We start from the raw sequence: 18,111 nt of genomic DNA, 5'->3' as shown, positions 1-18,111 counted from the left end.
GCCTTTCCCCACGGGGCCAGTGCCATTGCTGGCCGGCTTCCCAGAACTCCCATCCCACCAGCTCTGTGACCCAAGTAGAAAGAGAATAACCTCCTGAGAACTCGGTGACAAAGGCTCCGAAGGGAACCCTGAGAGGCCAGCCTGTGTCCAGCACACGTCACTTTGGTGGGGACCGGGGTCACTGCCTGAGCAGTCATGGTCATGAGTCACAAGCTGACTATGTTCATTATCCTTTTAAAAATAAAGATTTCATTTCAGAACCGTTCTAGGTTTGCAGGAAAACTGCAAAGAGAGCGTACACGGTCTTCATACCTCATGTATCCCACACCCGTTTCCCCTGTTGTGACTCTGCTGCCTTGGTGTGGGACACTTGTCACAGTGAATGAACTCATGTCAACACATTGTTCTTCACCAAAGTCCACAGGTCATTCAGACTGTCTTGGTTTTCCCTGAGTGTCCTTTTTCTGTGCCGGGACCCCATTCAGAAAACCAGATAACACGCAGTCATCCCGTCTCCTTAGGCTCCTCTGGGCTGTGACAGTTCTCAGATGTGACTGGCTTTCCATGACCTTCACAGGTCTGAGGGGTGCGGGTCAGCTGTGTAGTAGGGAGCCCCTCGGCTGGATCTGTCTGGGGGTTTTCTGCGGGGTGTGGGCTTGGAGCAGGAAGAGCGCGGAGGCGAGGTGCCATTTTCATCACATCACATCCGGGGGGCACGCTGCCAACCTGACCACTTGTCACTGTCGATGTTGACCTTGACCACCTGGCAGAGGTCGTGTTTGTCTGCTCTCTCCCCTGTACAGCTGCTCTGTCCCCCTTCCCATGCTGTCCTCTCTGGGAGGAAGTCGTCGCACACACTCACACTCACTTCCGGGAGGGCAGAGCGTCTGCCTGGATCCCGAGTCCTCCTGCCTGGGAAATCTGTCTCTTCTCCCCTACGTGTTTATTTATTCAACCATTTATTTATGTCCGCAGGGACTCGTGGGCATTTACTTTATTCTCGGGCTATAATCCAGTATCACTTTATTTATTTTTCGCTCAAATTGTTCCAGCTCCGGCCACAGGCAGCTTTTTCAGTCGGCCGCTGCTCCCCCTTGACGTGCCTCCCTGTGCTTTTCTTTCCTTTTCTCCTCCCCCCGCCTCGCACATCCTTCCCCTCTGCACCACACGATGCTCCACGCTCATCGTGCGCATTTCCCGTCCCAGGCCCAGATTCAGCCCCTTCTCCGGGAGCCCTGGGTCCTGTCATGTGGGAGTAAGATGAGAAGCCAACACCTGGTGCCAGGTGTGCCTGCTGCCACTAGTGGCGTTGCTTCTAGACCCTCCCAGCTGACAATGAAGAAAATACGTGTGCACAGACTGACCTGTGTACATGCACATGTCTGCAAATATGTCCACGTATAATCTCTGCATCCACGCTAATTCAAATGCGATCATATTGGCGTCTTCAGCTTTGACCCATCACCAGCCCCTCCTCTTAACTGTCACCTCCCACTCCCCCCTCCGTGGTGGAGCTGGCTCCCACCACCCACCGTCCCCTACTCAATTGTCCGGGGCCATCCATGTGTACTGACATTTGGAGAGCACGTCGCGGGGGGTGAGCCACCCGGGTGCAGAGGTGAGGGAGGCCCCTGCGGTTTCCAGCTGGGGAGTCTGGCTAGAAAGCCAGGGCGCCGTGTGGCCTGTCCCCCTCCCAGCCCCCGGGACCATGGCTGCAGAATGGTTCAGGCTCGCATGTGGGGCCCAGCGGCATTTGAGGAGTTAACCTTCTGCTGTGAAATTCACGGACAATTAAGCTTCTTCTCTGCAGAATGTTCGATAAGGGGCCTGGATAGAGGCTCATTTCCTCCCCCCAGCGAGGGCAGAGCGCGGGGACTGCAGAGAGACAGAGGGGCAGGGTGTTCTCACGAGCCCTCCCTGTGTGGGAGCCCAGTAGCCTGCCTGCACAGCCCCACGAGCCATCCAAAGCTGCTGAGAATGAATAAAGACTCTGGGAGGGGACCTGTCAGCCCGGCCAGAGAAGCTCTCACACCCGGGGAGGAGCAAAGGCAGTCTGCCTGCCCACAGAAGAAGTTAATGTGCATTAAGCGGTGGGCCTCTGGACAGGGGTTCGAGGTTGAAATGGAGACTTCAAAGCAGAATGTTGAAAGGTAGCCCTGGTCTTGCCCTTTGTCCAAAGCGACCTGCCCCTTTGAGAAGCCCCCCAGTGGACCCAGGTAGCTTGGGCAGAAGCTCAGAGGAGAGTGATTGATGGCTGTATGGAAGTACTTGGCACCAGGGTGCTCCTGGCCCGGGGCCTTGCAGCACGGCCCTGAAGCCTTCCCTGGCATTTCGCACCCCAGGTTGGGGGTGTGGGTTTGGGGCTGGCTACCCCACTGGCTGTTGTCGTGCCCCCTGTGAGCAGCCGCTGTGGCCAGGAGTCCCTCTCTCTGGGTCAGAGAGCTGGCCTCAGTATTTTGCTCTAAAGTAGCCTGACACTCGCCATTGGGGAGTGTGGCAAGTCCCCGTATAACCTGACCCCGACACAGGTTTTCTGTTGACACTCCAACTATCCTTCGTAGATTGCCGAGAAAGGAAACAGCGTCCTCTTTGTCCCCCTTCACCTCTCCACAGGCAGCGGGCCGTGGCCCCCTCACCACGGGTTCCCCTCCCTATTATGAGCGGTCGCTTGTTATCAGAAAAGCAGCGCGAAACTCAGTGCTCAGAGCGTGATCAGCCTGGGAAGGAGGCGTGGGCCTTCCTCAGGCATGCACATGCACGTGTGTGCGTGTGCACACGCCGTCCAGCTCCACTCACGAGCCCCTTTGGCTCCAACGAGAACACAACTCGAGCCCCTCTTGTGGTTGCTTAGCCTCGTCCCACCTCCGGAGCCCACTCGGCCTCCCAGGCCCGCTGCACAGACGTCTCCTCATGGCGGCTTAAGAAAATACGCAGCCCTTCCGTACCCGGGGAACATTCATTTTTTTACCATTTTGGAACTCAGATTAATTCTTTTAAGAGATGCTGTTACCAGGCACATGGGGTTGATGTAATTATGTGCATGGCAAAAATAATAACCCGCCTCCCGGCTAATGCCATTATACGTCCCGTGTGATTGGTTGGTTTTATACACTGGCCTTCCACTCTCTCTCCAGCTCTAAAAAACAGAAGAAACTGGTGCACGAAATGGCATCGAACTGGGAAAGGTGAAGCTGTTTGCAACACGGTGAAGGCTTCTTTGGAAATGCTCCCTGCCCGAGCGCGGTGTTTTCAGAGAGTTATTAATAAGGCGAACAGTGGCGCAGCGTTACGGCATTAGTGTGTTACGGAACGAGAAAAGAACCACTGGCCTCCATGGAAGCATTAGGCAGACTGAGGATTTATCACTCTGGAATAAATATCTGGTTATTTGACTGAATGCAACCCTTTCCGGGGGCTGATTCCATGCCCTGCAGACAGAGCTTTAATGAATCATTGTTAGGTCTCTTTGGCTGCCTCTTGGAGGGAGGACAAAAGCCGTCTCTAAGTAAACAGAGGATGTGCTCCAGAGTTCTCAGCGTTCTGTTGTTTGCTTTAACTGAGGGCCAAGTGAGAAAGGCCGCTGCCACCAGTGAGGGCTTCCCTGTGCGCCAGCCCAAGGTTGGCACAAACGGCTGACCTCCAGCCCTGGGCTGTGCAACAGCTGCTTTGCGCTGGCGACCCTACAGGAGGCGAAGCTTTCTTGAGCCATGGCACTTGCATTTCGGGGTCCCTGTGTGCTTCTATATGCGACCTCCAAAAAAGGAGCCAAGGGAGGAGTTAAGGATGAGGTTAAAGTCGTAAGCCACAGGCACCTGGTGGAGTGACGCTAGTGTTGAAAGGGTTCAGAGGATATGTCTTAAATGAATGAATGAGTGATGGGTGGATGGATGATGGATGGACTGTGAGTGCTTGGATGAGTGATGGGTGGTTGGATGATGGATGCTTGGATCCACGTACGGAGTTTTGCGTGGATGATGGATAGCGGCACAGGTGTAGGGACGACTTAACAAATAAAGACGGCTGGTTTGGGTTAGGAGAACCGGCGTGTCCCATCACGGAAGTCCCGCAGGCAGGTGGGCACACAGTTGTTGGGTGCTTACTTCGTGACAGGTGTCACTGCAGCTGTGGAGAACGTCACTACGGTCCCGTATGATCTGGTTAATGTTATGAGTGGTGCGGGTGTGTATTTTGTACAAAACCCTACCTTATTACAAATTGGTAGATAAGAAAAGCAGTCATTTTACTATATTGTTCTGGAGAAGAAATACTAACGTCTCATGTGAAATAAGCTAAATTGCTTCTAGAGTGTCAGAAGAAGTCAATCTCTTAATTCAAGCAAAGATGTTCTGAGGAATTATGGGGGACCCGGGTGTCAGCTGAGTCCAGCAGAGACGGGGTTCTGCCCCCCCAGCCTCATGGCAGGAGCAATCCTCCAGCAGAGCCGGGTTCCCAGGGCCCCTGGGTTTGAGCTGGGGAGTATTTAAGAATGCCGCTGTGTGGGCCCTGCCCCAGACCAAAGGAATCAGTCTCGCTGAGGGTGGGCCTGGGAATCTGTGTTTTTAACAACCCTCCCCCTCCCCCACCGGTGGCTGCTGAGAACCATTGCAAAGAGCTTCATGATTGCTGCAAAATCTGAAGCCAGGTGGGTACCCACTTTTGTGTCTGGGGCCAGGGCAGGGGACTGAGTGGCCATGACTGATGAGGAGTGGGGGGGGGGGCTCTCTCTGCCCCTCAATCAGCATGATCCTGGCTGCTCACGGCCGCACGGAAGGCTGCTGATCGCTGTACAGGGAGGTGAGAGGGTTGGCGCGCACCCACAGGGCCGACCCCACCTCCACAGCATCCCCAGGAAGACAAGCGCTCATTAGCTCCTTTTCAATACGCGTCATTATCCAGCTGCCCCGAAATTAGTCTGTGCACATCCACAGGCATTTCAGGGAAGCAGTGACTGACAGCTTGCCCGAGAATGGAAATGCAGATGACAGAAGCTCCATCAAAATAGAACGGGCCGTATTTTTAAGGCCCCACACTTGGAGGCACAGCTTGCACCGGGAACGCAGTCACAACATGGCCTGGAATCGGAGCACGTCGAGCCGTAAAGATGTGACTCGGGGACCCAGGGAGAGGTGCGTGGCCAGCGAACGTCTCTCCGTGGCAGGGGTCGCCCACTCTGATCACACATTACCCGCCGTGGACTTGACCCCTCCCCGGGGCTCTGCCTTGTTCATCTCAGTAATCTGCATAGCATCCAGCGTCATGTCAGGCACATTATAGGGCTTCAGTTTTTATTTTTCTTAAGGAGTGAATCAATAAATCCAGCAGCATCCGGGAGGTAGGAGACACAGCAGCCTCCATGAGGCTAACGGGCGGCGCCTCTCCCTGGACACTGCAGGTTCCCGCCGCCCCTCACCACCGGGGAGAGAGGAGCTTGCCCAGCAGCATTTTCGGGGTGGTGCTGGTCCACCCCAGATGGAGCTCAGTCATTGGGAAATAGGAATGAGGGAGCTGGAGAAGTCACGTCTCCCAGTTCAGTTGGAGTGGGCGCCATCCAGCCGCCCGCCACACCCTGAGTCTGAGACCTGGGCGCGACAGCCTCGTGCAGGAAGGAGGCCAGCACACGAATGAAGGTGCCGTGTGTGTTCCCTCGTTCGCTTGCTCAGCAGCATCGCTTTGAGTGTCTGTAGGTGGGGGGCGCTGAGTTGGGCCCCCCCCCCCCCCCCCCCCCCTCCGGGCACCCAGGTGGAGTGAGGGCAGCTTGTCCTCATAGAGGCCACAGCCTAGTGTGGAGACAGACTCGGAGGTGAGTAGTTCCAGCTCCACCGAAGGACTGAGACGGTGCGTGCGGGGCAGGGGACTCTGAGGACCGTCACCAGGGCTGCGGGCAAGGGCAGCGGCCCACACTCAGCGGGCAACGGTGGGGGAGCGCCTTCTGCTCTCCTGCGCTCTGACCACGGGGCATTCCAGCTACGCGGGGCTGATGTCGCAGCAGCAGGGGGGCGGGAAGAGGGCCTCGGGTGGGGGTGGGGCGTGTGCGTCCTCAGAGCTCCGCCCCGGAGCCGAAGGCCGCGGAAGCGTCAGGCCAGAGTGCTGGACCCCAGTGTACAGAGAAGGAAGAGGAAACGGCTGCCTTCCACAGCGCCGCTCACGACGCCGCGCACGCCCGGGTCCGCGTGACAACAGGTGGGCCGCTCCCAGCTGCTGGAGGGGGCGGGCAGGGCCTTCTCGACCGCCTCAGCCGCCTGTCCTGCCTCACCCGTGTCTCCTTCTGGCGCTCCACGGACAAAAGCGCCACCCAAGCCTGCCTGCGCCTCTTGCACAGGGAGGCTCGTGGTTGCCTGGTGAAATGTCTTTGTTTTCATCGTGGGCATTTTCTTATTTTAGCTTTCAGCTGCATTTCCTTGGAATACGAACCCAGAAGCGGATGGGCTACATTTCTGGCCATGCTTTAAGGTTTTAACTCGCCCCAGTGGAAGATGGCATTCCTCGGAGTGGGTGTTTCCATGTATCCCTGAGATTTGCTTTTCCCTCCCTGTTTTCTGCTGCCAGGCTCCGAGCCTTGCAGCCACTGGAAGCAGGGAGGCCGACAGGCCTTCTGTTGGGCACCCCGGGACGCAGGAACGCCGCACGGAGGAAAGGCGAGCTGACTCCAGAGCGCAGCCGTGCCCTACGGGGCGATTTTCAGGGAGGTTCGCAGTCAAGGCTCTGTCGACTCAAGTTCACAATTACTCTGGGGAACCTCAGCCTAGCGTCGTCACCGTCAGACGCCTCTGGGCAGAGAGACGCGGGCTTCCTAGAACATCTGTTGTGAACGAATCCCATTCACGTTGGGCATTTGCACGCCAGGCCACCCCACCCCACTGTGACAACAGGTCACGTCTCAGTGCTGTTCCTAAGAGAACAGTAGGGGTGTGCCCTGCTGCTGGTGGCAGGGGTGGGGGTGGGGGCGGGGTGAGGGGCGGGGGACACGGCCAGGGGTCTTGCCTCGGAGATGCGTGAGCAGTTTTCCCTGATTTCAGAAGCCTGAGTGAGTCCACGGGCCCTTCGGACTTCTTGTTACGATGCTCCTGAATCCCGCGTGAGGTCCTGTTGCGAGGTGAGACCCTGCCGTTTTGAAGGCAGCCACTTAAAACAGTTTACAACGCTTGTTTTTGCAGGGTGCACAGGTCAAGAAGCGCGGGAGCACAGGGAGCGTTGCAGCGCGCGGAAGACACCTGCCCCCGGCGGAGGGATCTCGCAGCGCCGGGGAAACCCTCTTCCATTCGCCTCTTGAGTCCTTCTGTCTCCCTTATGAAAGTTCTTCAAGGGGTAACGTCTTGTGGAAAACACGAGCTTTTGTGCCAAGACACACTCGGAAGTAATGGGCTGCTGCAGAGCTGGGGGGTGGGGGGGTCGGTGCGGGCAAAGTGGGCGGTGATTTGCGGGGGGGACAGCAGGTCGGGATGCGGCCCATTGCTCCCCCGTTTGACAGCCACTTGCTGTTTCTCTTTCCAACGTGAAAACTCATCCATCGCAGTAAGCCTCCTCTGGGACGAAAACCTCCTTACTACATTCACAGAAGAGTAAAAGATATGGACCATGTCTTATGGTTCGGGCTGCAACCTAGAAATAAAGACAGAGCTAATTGCTTCCGCCGGTGGTGAGACCGTTTGTGGCTCTGAAGCCTGCGTACACTCAGGGGGACCTGCCAGGTGTTCCGGCTGCAGATACCCACTTGGATTCTGGTTTGGAAACGACAGGAGCGGACTCCAACCGAATAACCAATATGCCCAGAATTGAGGAGAAGCTGGAGAAGCAGACCCAGCCAAGGGCGGGGACCCAGGCGGGCCCAGCAGCAGAGAGCGCGGTCAGATGGTCCCTGGGAGGGTCCGTGACAACGCTGCGGCCTGGGGACATTGGCCATCATGAACACCCTGCTCTCCGCTGCTGCTCCCAACCACACCGGCCCTCACCCTTTCGTTGCTCCTGCAGTCACCTGGGCCAGAGCCACGCGCCCGCCTCCCACTGTCAGGGAGACGCCCAGACCCATCCTTGGGGGCTGCTGTCCCTCATCAGGCTCTTTGCTGCTCTTGTCTGTTTGCAGCTAAAACAGGTCGTGGGAGAAACCAGGTGCCCCTGGGTCTTATGTGCATGCCAGACATTCTTTCCCTAAGTATCGGCAGCCCGGTACCTCTAGGACGATGAGAATCAACCATTCCGGCCATCATGGCATCTTTCTCTGTCCCTTGGTCTACTCGCACGATGGGCCTGAGCCGGCAGTGGGCAACCCATGGACGTCCCCGAGAATGGCACACAGTGCCGCCGAGCTGCGAGGGGCCAGTGCACCAGGCAGGCAGCCCTGGGCTGGCCAGCGGTGGTGACCGTGCAAGGACCCGGCTTCCGCTAGCCTGCGCCCTCGCCTGCGGACTGGGCCGAGTCACGTCCACCGTGCGGGGGTGGGGCCCAGGCTGGGCTCGCAGTGAGAGCTGAACCGCTCCGGGTGCACACACCGTCCTATGACGGGCTCAGAGGCTTTCCGATTCGCAGAGAAACTGAGGGCAACGAGCTTGCCCGTGAGCGGCGGGCGTAGGCCGCCGTAGCCTGCCCGGAACACGCACATGACTCTGGTTTGTGTTTCAACCGATGATAATAAAAAAAGCAACAGCACAGCAGCATGTGAACTTATTTGATTCATCCGAGGCAAAAAATTTAAAAATACATGTCGCCAGAGGACCCAAGCGGACAGGCGCCGGTGCTATAAACACTCATAAATACACGCAGTCCAGACGCCCAGGGCGGCCCCTGTCCTTGCCTGTCCCCATCCCCCACGCCACGGCCACTCTGGATGCAACACGGACGCTGGCCCACCCCAGGGCTGATGGGAAAATATCCAGACTTGGACCCTGAGGGGTCCCCAGGATGCAGAGTTCTGGGGAGACAAGGAGCTGGAGAAGCAGGCGTTCCCTGAGGGAACTGAGCAAGGTACGGGTCCTCAGGGACGGCCCTGCTGGTGCCCCTTTCCCCCAGTCACCTCACTCGCTCTCCCTGTAGGCTCTGTCTCCGCTGTTGCCACTGCTGCCTGGGGTGACAATGGCGGGGAGAGACGCCTGTTCTAACAGGTGCCTCCATCCAACTGCAAACAGGTGGGCCAGGGATGAGTGTGAATCAATCATAGCAGCGTCCTCCCTCCCTCCCTCCTCTCGGAGCCGAGATGCCCTGTGGAAAAGGACTCCGGGGTTTTATCATCGCAGAGAACCGTGAGCTGGGTTGGGGGTAAGGAGCACCTCAGGTGCGGGGCAGGTGGGGTGGGAATCTCCCGTGGATACGGGGACCCCAGAAAGACACTGGAGGCCTGGTGGCCGGTGCTTAGAACACAGGGAGAGGTGGGGGAGTGCCGAAGGCAGGGTGGGCCCTCCTCAGGCTCGGTGGAGAGAGGGACACCTCACATCTCTTTCTCCTGTCTGCACCCCCGATTCCGCAGCACGGAATGCAGGCCACTGACTGCTGTGGCCCCAGCGGCTCAGCCCACGACGGGGCTCCCGAGGGCTGGCCTTTCCTCCACGGGAACGCACGCTTTGGACCCGAGACAAATCGCTCACACGTTAATGTGGGATGTGACCTATTCAGAGTTTTAGGTCGGCCTGTGGTGGAGCTTCGGAACTCAAGCTAGAAAGCTTGGCTTGGGTTTTTTTTCCCATGACAAAAATGCTGCCCCCAGCAGCTCGCAAAAACGTAACCCTATACTTCCCCCGGGAGCGGTGGTTCAGGGTTTGCTAATTCCGCGTTCGCACACACTTTCTGGCACGTCACTGCTGCGCATCGTGAGGCTTGTCTATTGTGTTGCAGGTTAGTGGTGTTCATGGTGGTCCCATCCTCTTAGGAACTCGGGTGACTTCTGGCTGCAGTGAAGGGAGACAAGGGCTGGCCTCTCTCTCTCTCTCTCTCTCTCTCTCTCTCTCTCTCTCTCTCTCTCTCTCTCTCGCCTGGAGCCCAGTGGGCAGAGCCCCAGCCCCAGCTGCTTCCTCTGTCCTTCTGAAATGATCCTCTGGGCGTCACCTCGTTGCCAGAGGTGTTAGACGCGGAGGTAAGTCCGGGGCTTGATTTTCTTCTTGAAAGCGCCTGGGGTCAGTTGCTGCACTTGTTGCTTCGGGCGGGCGCTCCTCCGTTTCATCACTTGGCTGTTGGTGTCGGAGGACCAGCGGCTTCTTTCTGACGCTGCGAGTCCCCCAGTTGGTTCACTCACCCTCCCCTCTCGTCCCTGCTTGCAGACCAAATCATTGTTCTCTGAGCTCGTTTATTTCTTGCATCTCTCCAGCAGAGCCCGAGGTAAGCAACACGCACTCCTCAGATCAGATCTCGTTTCCAACCACTTCCCCTGGAGCCACGGTTTCCCAAGGTGTAAGATCCACTCCCAGGAGGAGAGGGAGTCGCAGGTGACAGCTCTGCTCAGTGAGTCACCGCTGTCTACCTCAAGCCACCATTTCCCTGCCTCTGACAGCAGTTTCCACCCTGCCCTCCCGCCAGCCTCCTGTCTTGCCGGCTACACCCCTGGGACCTTGGGGGACCAGTGGGGACCGTCAGGGAGGGTCAGGGGCTCTGGATCCCATCTAAGCCAGACTTGCAGAGCAGCTACCTTCTTGGACACCACCAGCCACCATGGCGGAGGGCAAAGAGCCTGGGGCAGGGTCACACATGGGCAGTTCAATGCTCCAGCCCAGAAAGAACATGTCACTGTCACCCCCACTCACAGCATGTTGGCCGAACAAGGCAGGGGCTGGCGGTACCCTCGCCGAAGTACTTAAAAGGGGCTCGATCTGGAAATACCTGGCAAAAAACATGTTAATGACTACTACGGAGGACCAAAGAGACGGGAGGACTTGCGGGGGACTCATGGAAGATGATGCAGCGTTGTAAGCCTGTTCGGTAGCGTCCAGGGCCGGGGGACGAGCCCTACGGAGGGGGCTGGCCAAGCTGGTCAGGAGAGCGAGCACACCTGTGCCGCGGTCTGTCCCCTGCTCTGGCTCGTGCTGGCTGCACACGGGACGGCGTCTTGGGGACAGCAAACCGGGGCACACGCCTGCTCGTTTACCTGAAAGCCTCAGTGTTCCCCCCACCACCCCCACCCCGCCAGGGTGCTGATTCTGGGAACAGCTCCTGGATTTTAGTTCCACCTTCACTGGGGATCCCTGGAGCTGCGCTGTGTTCACTGCTCCCTACGCCGCATCAGCAAATGGCTCGGGCCGCTTCGGAGCGGGGCTGGGCCTGTCCTGGAGCGGGTCAGGAGTGTAATCCGTTTGTCCCCCGACTGAAAACCCTCCGGGGGCCCCCAGCTCCAATCGAACCCCGTCTCCGCCCCTCTGAGCCACTGGCTCTGGGACGGCTTCCCTGCATCCCGTACAATTTGGAGGCATCCATTCGTCACTCCCCCTACTTGGTATTCCCGAGACATGCTCCTCTCACTTCATCCTGCGGTTTCTATAAATAAAGTTAGCGGTGACTCGAGCGTCTTACTCATCTCTCTCCCCTTTCCACTTACAAGATCCCATGCCGAGGAGGTGAGCGGAGGCCCGAGTGCCCAGGTTCGCTCCTGTCGCTCACGCCCACCTTCTGTGTGTCCTTCCGGGGGGCACACGTGTGACCTCCGGCACAGGTGGGGCTCGCCCCTTGGGCTCATGGGTTAGGCCGCCAGGCGGGACCCACGTCCCCGGGGCTCCCAGCTCTGTTCCTCGCGGGACCGCTGCGTGGCGTCCCCTGGCTTGTCGGGGCTCCGATGACCTCGTCTGACCTTTGTTCCCACAGCCACAGGCGGAGCAAAAGGTCTTGTTCAGGCAGCCAAGTTGTTTGGGGTGCCATGACAGGATTCTGGACTTTTTAAAAATATATATATTTTAGGAGGAAAATGAGAGCGACATAGCAGGTCCAAATGAAGCAGTTAATGTGCTGTACTGCTAACTGCTAGGCGACAGGCACAAGGAACTTAACATGTTGTCTTGTCTGTTTTTTGGTGCATGAAACTTCCCATAAGGAGCATAAAAAAGCTGCAAGACAAAAATCACAGGGGTGCCTGAGGGGCTGTGGCGTCTTGGGTCAGAGGAGGTGAGTCTGGGCCTCCTGCCTGGGCTGGGGAACAACGGATGGTCAGTGAGCTGCAGGCGCAGCCGATGCTGACCCTGGCTCGGCCACAAGGGGCCGCGGGGCTGGAGTGCAGTAAGCTCCCTGGGCCTCCGTCCTTCGTCTTTTTAATTAGGAGGAGGGGTAACGAGGCTTCACAAGAAGCGTTGGGAGCAGTGCGCGGTGGCTGAGTGAGAAAGGGCTTCCCTGTGCAGGAACTATGTTGGGGGTCAATCTCCCTCCGCGCTCTCCAGCCCTGTTCCCGGGTTGCACCTGGTCCCCACCCGCCTCCCCTTCTCCCCCCAGGCAAAACGCTTGCCCTTCGGTTCCTTGTACCACGTTAAATGAGCCCAGAGAAGCGGTGGGACCCTCTGACAGCCCGACCCTGAGGGGAGCGCAGTGGGGGTCTCCTGGGCCCCAGGGGAGCCCAGGCTGGGGGGTGGGGGGGATGGGGGTGGTCTTCCCTGTAGAGGACGTCCTGGATGCTGGGCGCTGTCCTTCCCGAGGTCCTTCTGTGAATCGGCTCTCGGGGGCCCTCTTGTGGCAGCAAAGGCAAGTGGGTGATACTAGAACAAAAGGAAACAAAAACCCGGTCTCAGCCTTTCAGACACCTGGTCAGGTGCACCTTGCAGACCTCGGGCAGTGGGGCCCCACGTCTTCTGTCAGACTGCAGGGCACAGCCCCTGCCTGGACCCTGCGGCACCCCCGGCACCTGCCCCAGATCCGCAGCGGGGGCTGAGGTCATGGAGTGAAGATGGCCCTCGGGGTTGGGGATACCGAGAGGCATGGTGGCTGCACCCCGGGCGCCTGGGGCAGAGGTCAGCTGGAAGTTGGCATGTACCCAGGACAGGACGGACACACAGGCCAGCGGCCGACACGCCTGGGCCTGGCCTCCACGGTGTCTCTCTCTTTGGGCCTCAGTTTCCTGAACTGTTAAGTGACCTCTAAAGTCACTGTCAGCTCTGAAGTTGTGACTATGTGACCACAGTCGAACCTGTGACTCTTCCACCCAGACTTGCTTTCCTTCTGGCCCTCAGCTGCTGCCCTTCCTGGTGTCTCCTGACACAGACCCCCCCCCCCCCCACTTCCCCTTCCCTGTGCCCCCTGAGTCACCTCCCACACACCACCCTTGTCCTGGCCAATATCTGCCCCACCTCCAGGGCTTCTGCTCCAAGGACCCCTGGCCACCGGGTCCCCACCCCTGAGCCCATGGTGGCTGCTGTCCCCTACAGCTGCACCCACCCAGGGTCCAGCTTGGCTCTCACAGCCTCACCCCTTCCCTTGCCCCTCCTTGTTCCTCCTCCCTCAGCCCCGCTTGTCTGGAAAAATCCCACGCAAGTCCCCGGGTCTGCAAGCTCTTCCCCTGCATGGTTGGCTCTGTCGTTCCCCAGATTCTCTGCGCAGCCAGCCCGTTCTCCCGCCCCATGTCCTGGCTTAGATTCTTTCACAGACACGTGGGAAGCTGCCCCCCCGCTCGCTGAGTTAGATGACAAACAGTGAGGTCAGAGCCACATTTACTTCTCAGGGCAGGGAGGGCCCAGGGGCCGTGTCTGGGGTGCTGGTCAAGTTCTCTCTCTTGCCCTGGAGGCTGGTCGCATGGCTGGCCACGTGCAGCCACCGGGCACAGAGGCTGCGAGGGGCTCCCGGGCCAGGGCCTCGTTCCCCGTGGTGGGTGCAGAGAAGGTGACGCGGACCCCCGGTCTTGGGGCTCAGATGTGTTTATGGAGTCAACGCTGTAGTCCTTGCCCGTAGGCAAGCAGCCAGACTCGCGGGTGTCCACCGAAGCTCCCCAGGTTTCCTGGCACAGACTCAGCCGATCCGTGGCCCTCAGCCGCATCCACTTCAAGGCAGAAAGATATGTTTTGGCCAGAATTGGCTGTGTGTCTCAGGCCACAGGCTTCGTGTGACTCCAAGTGGTAAGAAGGTAGTACGAATCGATCATGTTTAATCCTGGTGGATCTGTGCATGCTGACACGCACCTGTGCTGTGTGCCAGCCATGACCAAGCCACTGGGGGCCATCAAGAAACCACCAATGAACAAATTCGACAGGCAGAGGAGAGAGAAAGGTGTTCAGAACAGTTCTACAGAGGCCTCCGGACAGAGAGGGGGAGAATGAATACAAGAATATGAGCAACACGGACAGGTCACGGGGTACCTCCCGCCTTGCTCACTCACGTGCACTCTTCCTGCTCGAGGCTCGTCACTGCCCTGGCGCTGGTCAGCGCGCTGGCTCGCCCTGGTCTGGGCCCGGCTCCCCCTTGGCTGCTGCCTGGGAGGGGAGCGATGAGGAGGACCCTTTGGATGGGTGGGACACTGCCTTCCGGCCCAGGTGTCTGGGCCATTCATTGCCCCCGGCTGGCTGGCGACAGGAAGCTGCAGACCCGCTGAGTGTGTTACTGCAGCCGAAAGGCTCTGAGGATGGCAGTCTGACACCAGCATCTCCAGCCCGCGCCCCTTCCATTCCTCAGGGGCGCCCGGGATTTCCCAGGGGCTCCAAGGGCAGGCAAGGCACAGGCCAGGGCTGAGGCAGGCCAGGGCATCTGCCTAGTGATGGTGGGCCCATGGGGTTATAGCAGCGCTGGAGGACTCCTGTTCTGTAGTGACTGTGTGGCCACTGTAACCCCGTAGCACAGGGCACTGCTCCCACGTGGATGGCGACACTGGTGTCCACAGCCCCACTGCACTGTCCGGTGTATAAACGTGCAGCACACGCAACTCTGTATGACACGTGGCACCTGATGATGATGACAGATGACTGTGTTAGTGGCTTATATATTTATTATACTGTTCTAACTATCGTCATTTCAGGGTGCGCTCTTTCTGCTCACAGAGTAAAGCTGGCTATGAAACAGCTGTGCCACAAGGGCCGTGGCTTTCATCTCGTGTTCCACAGACCCCGTGTGAGTGGGCGCAGGTGTCCCTCCGGGTGATGGACGACAGCTGGGACTGGACAGGGGGCGGGTGCACCATGAGGTGAGCGCACCCATGCCACCCGAGGGTGCACTTCAGAATGGATGAGTGTCCTTTGTGTGCACTTCTGCTCGACACAAACTAAAGCCCTGGAGAGTAGGAGAGGCCACACGGGCCCCAGCTGCCGCCGAGGGACTCGAGGATGTTTTGGGGTGCGGCTGCCACGCAGGGAGGCCCTGAGCCTCTTTAGGCTGCAGGTGCAGCGACCCCACAGAAGCACATCTGACCGGGCTGGCTTCCACTCAACATGCACTGGCCCACAGTGTCCTGGAGGCAGACAGTACGCGTTCTGACAAATGACAGGACGGCCGGTGCAGGCTGAAGGTAGAGCTTCCCAGAGGGGCGGGGCCGCCGTGGTTACCTGCAGAGAAGCTCAGGCGGTGTGATTCCCAGTCGGTTTTCATCCATAGCCCCAAACAGTCATGGCAGCCCCCTGACGGATCCTGCCCTGACCAACCCCTGAGCCCTCTCTCTGCTAACCCGGTGCCTTGCTCCAGTCTCGACCACGCAGAAGGGTGTCCTGGAGCAGGTGGGGGGTATCCCAAAGACTGGGAAATTCTAATGGGCACATGCTCCGTCCCCTTCTCCCCTGGTGGAGCAGAGGGGGGCGCCCAGCCCAACGCCAGCCAGGGGACGCCTGTGCCCCCTGCCCTCGGTGTCCCACCTACGGTTGGCCTGGTGCGGACGGGACCCCCGTCGACAATTCATGCGGTGCCCACTGAACTGGGTCGCAGCGAGTTCTGAGGGTGACATTCCTGCCCTGTCACCAGATTGATCCCGTCTGTCACCCCTGCCAACTCCTGTTCTATTTTGGGCATGATGGCGTCTGGCTCCCGCTGGAAGTTTCCACTGTGCCTGGGACCTCTGCCCGTGGGGACTTGGCGGAGGGCTCTGCCTCGGCTGGCGTCCCTCTGCAGGGGCCGGAAGGGACTGCTGGGGATGCCGACGGGGCCAGGGCCCTTCTCCCAGCCTCCCTTAGCAGCACACCAGGGAGTCTGCGCCCTTGGGGGACGACGAGCCCAGGCTGGCTGGTGGAGGGATGACAGAGGAGTGGGGGGCGGGGGCCGAGAGCGAGGCTGGCTCCACCTGTGCAAAGCTTTGAGGAGGAGCTCAGAACGTGCATTTGTTCTCCAGCAGAAAACATGCTGGAACACACAGGAAAAGGAAGCCCACATGGCAGCCATTGCCCTCCACTGGCTGCATAATATGGAGGGCCCAGTGGGGAAGGGAGACCTTGTGAGCCCGCCCCTCCTCCTGGCTCTGGCTCTGGCTCTGGAGGCTGGTAGGACAGCAGGGCTCTCAGTCTGGCCCGAGGTTCCCATTGTAAGTCTGTGCCTGGAGGATGTGTGTGGGGCCTGTGCCGTCACAGGGGACCCTGCACCCGGGGGGGCCTGCGCTTGGGGCTGAGTGCTCTGCCATGTCCTTTCTGCGTTGTGCTTTGTCAGTGACAGGTGGGACCGCACAGCGGGTGCTGGGGGAGGGGACCGGAGCCAAGCCCCACCCCCTTCCGTGACCCTTCCTCCCACCGCCTCCCGTGAGGAAGACAGGGAACCATTTCACATTTCAGGACCTTGAACAGCACCGTCTCCAGCTGGTTGAAATAGTGGTCCTACGTCTGCCTGGGACACAGGTCCTGGGTTGGAGAAACGGAAGCCTGTGGCTCAGCCGGCCTGTGCAGGGGCTGCCCGGTCCCCGGGCTTGGCAGGCTCACCGACGCCCCAAAGTCAGGCTGCCGAGGCTCCTTGGGTCAGTGCACACGACACACAGTGTGCGCAAGTCACAGCAGCTTCTGCACACCCACGGCCAGCCTCCGGGACAGCCTCGCCGCAGCCACACGGCCACACGCACGTGTGGCCCACAGGCCGGGCATGGTGGCCCCTCACAGCCAGAGACTCAGAGCCCGGGGATGGGGGGACACCTACCCACTTCTACCGTGACGGGGAGGAGTCTGGTTTTGTGTCTGTGGGATCTAACGACACACAATTAGGACCTGTGTTTTTCCTTTTTCAGTTCACTTTTTCTAGCAACGGAGTCTCACTGGATTCTGCAGCTGCAGACTGGAGGGGCGGTGCTGAGCGGTGACCTGGAGCTGTCTCATTTCGAAGCTGCCCAGCCATTCCCAGTTCCCATCTCTGGGACCGGAGGCTGCAGTCCGGCCCTCGGTCCTTGCTGCCCCTTCTCCAGCCCACACCCCCCTCACCCGGGCATTGTGCGTGGGGGGGCTGCACAGGACAACCTCAGAGTCTTACAGTTCCCAAGAGGCAGGCCCGTTACAATCCTGGTGAACTCAAGCCCAGCTGCCGCCGAAGGGGCTCTCTGCAGACCGGGGCCTCCCAGCTGCTGCCCCGGATAAAGCGAAGCATTTTTATTATGTTCAAATCATACACTTTCCCCTTTAAGGTCAGGAGGAAATCTTCCAGTTGTGGACCGTGAGTGTGTTTCGGCAAACCTGCTTTAAAGAACAGCTGTCGGCCCTCCTCATTTTCAAAAAGGGCCGGGCTCTCCCCTTCTGCAGGCCCCCCCTCCTCTGGGGCTATGGGACTGTCCTCATTACTGCAGCCCGGGGGCCGGGATGCCGGGACAGCGACGACCGTGACCTACCTCAGGCTGCCTGTCCCTGAACCAGACGGTGGCCGCTCCCCTGGGGAGGGGCGAACGTGAAGTGGGGCTCCTTAACACCGGACTTGAGCACCTGGCGGGGCCACAGAGGACAGAAAAGGGTTCTCCGTGCGCTACTGAGTGGCCGGCTTCCATGTCTCATCCCTCCCCGTGTTCATTGGATTTACTTCAGAAGTGAACACGGAGGAGGACAGGGCCGTGTGCTGAGCAGGGGCTGCAGCCGGCGGGGGCGCAGACCCCTGTGGGCCAGGCGGGGAGGGGAGCTGGCAGCTGGGGACGGGGGCCCGGGGGAAGGAAGCCGCGGGGCCGCGGGCTGCGGGGGACAACACACAGGACGGACGCAAGAGGGGCACCTGTGAGCTGAGGGAACTGTTCCAGGAACGGCACCCGACCCACTTAGTGCTCACGGACTTCTATTTTTGGTGGCAGGGAAC

This window comes from Phyllostomus discolor, chromosome 2 (assembly GCF_004126475.2).
Source record: "Phyllostomus discolor isolate MPI-MPIP mPhyDis1 chromosome 2, mPhyDis1.pri.v3, whole genome shotgun sequence".
Lineage (NCBI taxonomy): Eukaryota > Metazoa > Chordata > Mammalia > Chiroptera > Phyllostomidae > Phyllostomus > Phyllostomus discolor.
The sequence above is the reverse complement of the archived record's forward strand: the minus strand, read 5'-3'. Positions refer to the sequence as shown.